The 6,948-nt window shown below is 30.0% G+C and overlaps 1 long non-coding RNA gene and 1 other non-coding gene across 2 annotated transcripts; one reads left to right on the top strand and one right to left on the bottom strand.

Moving 5' to 3' along the window:
- Positions 1-1,098: 1,098 nt before the first annotated feature.
- On the bottom strand, positions 1,099-4,083 carry LOC145954366 (uncharacterized). Its single transcript, XR_014431574.1, has 3 exons — positions 3,565-4,083; positions 3,248-3,484; positions 1,099-3,135 (listed from the first exon to the last, which is right to left on the bottom strand). It is a non-coding gene; the product is annotated as an uncharacterized LOC145954366 (long non-coding RNA).
- Positions 4,084-5,459: 1,376 nt separating this feature from the next.
- Positions 5,460-5,533, top strand: TRNAI-AAU (transfer RNA isoleucine (anticodon AAU)). The gene has a single exon. It is a non-coding gene; the product is annotated as a tRNA-Ile (tRNA).
- The last annotated feature ends 1,415 nt before the right edge of the window (positions 5,534-6,948 follow it).

Here is a 6,948-nt window from a genome sequence, read left to right as displayed (position 1 = left end):
TAAAGCTTAATAACTATAGTAGAATGGTATAGTATACTAACAATTAATGAAGAGGACTTCAAGGACGTATTTGAACGAGACAATCACTCCTTCCTTGTATGATTTATGAGCATTTGCTACCACAAGTCAAAAAAAGAGCACACAAAAATATATTTCACATTAGAAACAAACTTATATATCCCATGAAATCACTGGTAATGCAAAAAACACAAAGTGAAATAATCAATTACACAATTGTAACAGCCAAGCCCTCCAATTTGAGGATTAAATAACATAACAACAAATTTTATGTAGTCATATTACAAGCTTAGTCTGCCAAAAAATAAATTAAAGTGTTCATTTATTACCTATGTATCAACAAAACATCATATTTAAATATTAGATTAAATGTTTTTATTTCTTGAATTTTTACCATTTTTTATTTTTGAATAAATTTTATTTAATTTTGACTTTTGAAATTTTTTTCACAAACAAAAAGCTTTAATATTAAAAATCAAAATATTGATAGGAAAAAATGTTCAAGTACTTAAAATGTGAGAATAAAAAAAAATTAAAAACTAAAAGTAAAAATCCATAAAATATTATATTAGCTAGGTTACTCAATGTAAATATTATATTATGTTGTCAAAATAATATTTATAAAGACAAAAAGTTGTATAATTAGCAAAAAATTTTAAAATAACACATAACATTATATATATATATATATATATATATATATATATATAATTTATTAGTTTATAACAACTGTTGTGTTGACTCCATTAATAAAAATGAAAATAAAAATGACCCTTATACATATAATCACAAATATATCCTGCCATGTTGATCCACGTATATGTAGGACTAGTATCATGAGCCTAGTATTAAACCCAAAAGAAGAAGAAAAGTGGCTAACTCATTTGGACCATAAAAAGGCTGCAACCGTCTCTAAATTGTGTGTACAATCATAACAAATAAAATTAAGTCAGAACATAATAGCACTATTGCAGTGAACTTACAAGTGTCCTCCTGTTCATTTGCCAATGTAGCAGTTGTTCTTGTTGTGAGCGTTTGGGAGTTGTGCGCTCTTCATTTTGTGTAGATCCATTCACATTCTGACCCACAGAAAAATCCTTTTCTTCAAGTGTACTACAATCTAATGGTTTACAAAGTCCAAAATCTGACAATTTCAAGTGTCCATATCTATCAAGTAATAAGTTGTCTGGCTTGATATCCCTGTAACACAAAATATTGAATAGACAAACTTATACTATATAACTAATTAAGTTTTCTTTAGTTTAAATTATAAACACATACATATACATGTAACTTCATACATCAAACAAACAAAGTTATAACAGATAAGCTTCACAATTATAACAGATATTCTGGAAATTAGCTTATAATAAGCTTCACAAATATAACAGATATTCTAAAAATATATATAATATTTATGATTAATCAAACACATTTTAATTATTTTTCAAGAATCACACCTAAAATTCACGATTTTCAGTAGGCACAATTCTCAGGTATAAAAAGCATTTTTTCTGGCAATTAATATTCCCTAATATTAATAATTTTTCTTTGAAAATAGATGCAATTTTACATACATAAACGGTTAATTTAAATTGGCTGCTACCAAAAAATTCAGTGAAGTTACAGGTAGGGGTGGATAGGATTTTTAACTTTCTATAATTAATTAAAATAGCGCGAGTGAGAAAGAAGTAATAACAACACTGGATGATGCACATCCTATTATACCTCAACATGGAATATATACAACCTTCTGAAAATGGCCATATATATAGCAGCATTATTATTCCACCTTTATCTACGGACATGTCACGTTTGAATGTTGTAACAACATTATTATTGTTGATATCATTACTTCTAGGAACTAATAATTCTGTAATTTTTCCGTGTAATTTCCTTGTGTATTAGCATTGGCATGTATTATTCTTTTTTAATTTTTTGATAAGCCAAATATTTTTTTTTCTTAATACTGGATCTTAAGCACAAAGATGCAGCAGAACACGAGTACATGTGTTATGCAAGTTCTGAGATATGTAGCAGCAGAAGCAACCTTCACCTATCACACAAGCCATGACAAACCAAAGTAACACCACTAAAGACCTGAAAACAATAAAGCGCATTTTAGTTGAATTTTCCAAGTAACTCGATGTAGTGATTGCCCCTCTACATGCTACATGCATCTCATACTGCTAAAGCGTCATCATTGGCAAGACCATTATAGCTAATTTGACTGGTTGGTATATAGCATAAAAAGATCAGTTAATAATAATTTATCTCAACAAGGGCTTCTTGGGCTAAAATTTTACCTGTAGCCTATCCCCATTTCAGGATAATATATAATCTCAGATAAATGCAATATGGATGGTGGCAATAGAAAATTATTGGTGAAATGCTCACAGGTATAATCATCATAAACCTTAAAAAAAATAATCAAGAGAGCTTTGGACTACCTGTATCTCTGTTCCTTTCACTTTGTATGTTGACCATATCACAATATCAAGAGGACAGATTAATTAATTAGCATCAACTGGAGACAAGAACAGAAGCTACGTTCCACTTCAATTCTTTGTATTATGTGTAGGGTGGGTGTGAAATGATATAATAAGACCCCATTATCCATTAATTAACTCCCCTTCTAAGCAAAGGAGAAATTACTAACGACAAATTTATTATCAAAATCATAGTCATTATTATATCAATCACTAACACTACTATAACCACTTACTTATTATAACCATAATTGCTCTAATAGGACAAGCAAATAATCAAATTAAGTGTGAGAATATGAGCTTCACATATCAACAGAAGTTTGATTTTAAAATACAAAATGTAATTATAGAAACGTGACAGAAGTGGATGAACAACAGAGTAGAAGAATTATAATTTTGTGCTGTAAATATATTATAATTTTGTGACAGAAGTGGATTCAAGGGAAAGGGCTTCTCTGAGGGAAAGAAGCTTCTAGATGATGCTTGCACGAAACAAAGGATTAGGGGAAAGGGCTTATGCCCGCACGCGGGGAAGGAGGAATGCTTGTCTATATTACCTTAAGCAATGGACGCACGGCTTCTTTCTCCGCTTCAAAATCAACACCGGCAACCGTCCTTGCTCTCCTTTCTACGATCCAAAATCAACGAGTTTTTTTCTTCAGTTCAAAATCAATTCCGAATAACAAAATCATCGATTCAAAATACAACACCAGAGAAAAATCATGTTAATCAATTACTACCTCTATATTCAAGTACAAATTCTCCTCTTCGAGCAACTCTTCAAGATTCCCTATATCTACCTTCGGACTCGACTCCAATATCTCGATCTACAATGTTTCAATGCGATAAACCAGTAAATGAAGTAGAAACTGAAAATAAAAAAAATGCTATGAATTTTGAAACCTCTTCCTTCGTTAGAGGAGCGGTCTGGTGCAAAGGATTCTCCACCGGCTTCGCGAGTTCGACGGTTAGTGGAACTGAAACATAAATAACGAGAATCGTAGCACAATACAGAGCGAGACGGCGCAAGATAGTGAGTGAAGTTCGATTGTGATACCTTGAGCGGGTCGCCTACTACGCAGGACATTCAGGAACTCTGATAGGAGCTTGCTCTGAGATTCTTCAATGCTTTATCCTTAAAATTTAGAAATTCATTTAAAGAGCTGATCTTAAAAGTACTTTTAAGATCGGCTAAAATATGACCGATCTTAAAAGTTATAACTTTATTTATAAAAATGTCACCATGTCACTTTTAAGATCGGTTAAAATATGACCGATCTTAAAAGTTGTAACTTTATTTACAAAAATACCAATATGTCACTTTTAAGATCAGCTAAAATATGACCGATCTTAAAAGTTGTAACTTTCTTTACAAAAATGTCACCGTGTCACTTTTAAGATCGGCTAAAATATGACCGATCTTAAATGTTGTAACTTTATTTACAAAAATGCCATCGTGTCACTTTTAAGATCGGTTAAAATGTGACCGATCTTAAAATTTATAACTTTATTTACAAAAATGTCACCGTGTCACTTTTAAGATCGGTTAAAATGTGACCGATCTTAAAAGTTGTAATCTTATTTACAAAATTGTCACCGCATTACTTTTAAGATCGGTTCTCTAATAACCGATCTTAAAACCCCGATCTTAAAACTAATTTTTGTACTAGTGTCATATTCACTCAAATTACTCAAGAACACCAATTTTCAAGAGAACACTTCTAAAACATTTTTTATTCTTTGATTTTCACCAAATAAAGCATGCAACCATGAATTCCAACATCAAACAACAAGCATTCAACAACAAGAATCTAAAACACAAACTTCCCCTACCTCTTTGAGAATCAAATCAACAAGAGGGAAAAAGAAAAACCAACTCCAAACAACTTTTAACTTGGGGTTTTCTAAGCTCTGCAAGTTCCGAAACACCCATTCAACAACTCTGATCAACTACAAAGAAGAAGAAGGGAAAGATTTCCTAGAAAAGGAAGAAGATTTCATGTTCCAAAGAGCTTCTCACTAACTTCTCCCTAAAATTCTTAAAACTTGAACTTATGAGGTTCTTGTTTTAAGAAAAACTTTATATATCCTTTATGAGCTAACCCAAATTATTTTTTGTTTAACTATTTTAGAGACCAATTTAACTATCAGAGTTCCTTGATTCTAAAATTCTTAAATAGCAAACTACAACAACTAATAACTAGACAACAATAATCATATAATTAAATTAAAATATTATAAAATCAAAAGTGTTACAAATTTTGTTAATTTTCTAAGAGGATATCTTGAAAGAATATATATATATATATATATATATATATATATATATATATGTATATGAGATTCATGTGTAAATATTTTGAATTAATTTTATGACTAACCAACCATTTTTATAAATTTCTAGAAACAATGATATGGAATTCATGATTATTAAGAATTATAATTCTCGAATATGAAAAAGACGAGAAGTCTCCAAAGGTTAAAGTAATTAATGAATTAATGTAGTTTTGTTAAATTTTTAGTTAAAGTTCTTCGTGTAATTTAATTTTTTTTTTAATTAAATCTTGATAATTTGATTTTGCATTTAATTCCTTTAACGTTAGCATGTCTTTAGACATCCGTTAAATATTAATACTAACACAATTATATATATATAGTTATATACACTAATCCCTTCTTTTTCTTCCTTTTCTTCCTTTTCTTCCAATTGTCTTCTTACTATCATGTGTCTTGATTATAACTTATAAGAATAAAAATTAAGTTGTGTTGTGGATCATTTCATTTAGATTCCTTATTTCGTTCTCCGGGAATGAGTTTCTTAATTTTTGCATTTGCAAGATTTATTTAGTTATCCGATAGTCTGACCAATGAGTTTTGCCGAGTGGTCCAAATGGTACATTTGTTTATTATTTAATTTAGTCTTATATTCTAATTGAAGTCTATATAACAGCTGGCCTATTAGCTCAGCTGGTTAGAGCGTCGTGCTAATAACGCGAAGGTCGCAGGTTCGAGACCTGCATGGGCCATTAGTTGGGTTTTTATTCAACATTTTACATTTCAAATAATCGTTGGGATTCATATATTTAAGTTGGGTGTAATTCATCAATAAATTACATTACTTTATCATTTTTTATTAATTAATTTTATCATTTATCTATTAATCATACAATTTAAATATTTATTAATAATGTGTTACTAATTTGCTATCAAAAAACTGTGTTAGTTATTTATAACCACGTCCAATTTAAATGAACAAGATTTTTGTAAATGTTTTTCTTTTATTTTTCAATTGCTTTTATTTATCAACTCAACTACTATTTGGGCTTATCCGTTGCGTAGCCCTCATAAGCCTGTGTCATTTGGGCCTGTAGAGCCACATTCTTGATGGCACATTACTAGTTCGTACGTGTTAATAATTGCGACTTTGGTTGTTTCGTTAGGTCTGGACCAAAAACAAGTAAAGGTAGTTAGGTTAGGTTGCTTTGTGGACTTTGATAAAAATGTTTTATTTATTTATAAGAATGGAATTCGGTACAAAATTTTATAACAATTCATACACATAATATAAATAAGATAATTACTATAGTAGTTAAAGAAAGATATAATGCATATCATATTTTATAACATAAACTGATGAACCCTTTAAAATCATTTAGTTAGAATTAAATTTCTTCCGAGTAAATAAATATATGGAATAAAAAAAATATACATCTTGTGTTGATCTAAACCATAAAATACTTTAGTTTGAATTAATAACAAATATATTTTCCTTTTCTGACTTGATATATTTTGGAAAATACAAATCTATATTTGTTGAAGTTCTAACTCATGCAGTAGTTTTCTTAATTGATTTTGTGTGTGAAAATCCAAGTGTAGGTTTGTGGTAGCATATTGTAGATGATTTAACATATTATTGTGGTGGCATCTAGTTCGACGCGAACAGGTTCAATTAACCTTAATTGCCCAACTTCCCGCCGCAAAGGAGCAGTGCATGAGTACCTACCTACCTACAATTCTGATGCAAATTAACCAAATATATATATATTTCATCACTCAAAAGGCTTTTTATAGTGATGAGATTACACATATCGGAACGATAATAATAATTATATTAATATTATGTTTCTCCGGAACTAGACACCAAGGGTCTTTCCCAATGAATCTAAATCATTCTCTCCACCATCCATTTGAACTTTAAACTATTATTTTATACATGTCCCTCGTATTCCTATGAAAGAAAAAGGTTGAAGAATAATCAACAAGAGTTACAGTCAGTAGCAAGCGAGATCGACTAGTGCTCAACCAAACTACGAAGCTAGCTAGCTATACCTTTGCGTTTAGGGCGTATAATATCACAAGATAAATTATTATAATTAATCACACATGGATGGTTCCAATATTTTATCAACTTCTTCTTGTCTAGGGTGGCTTAGCCTCTTTT

This window comes from Cajanus cajan, chromosome 1 (assembly GCF_000230855.2).
Source record: "Cajanus cajan strain Asha chromosome 1, NIPB_CcT2T_4, whole genome shotgun sequence".
Taxonomy (NCBI): domain Eukaryota; kingdom Viridiplantae; phylum Streptophyta; class Magnoliopsida; order Fabales; family Fabaceae; genus Cajanus; species Cajanus cajan.
The sequence above is the reverse complement of the archived record's forward strand: the minus strand, read 5'-3'. Positions and strand labels throughout refer to the sequence as shown.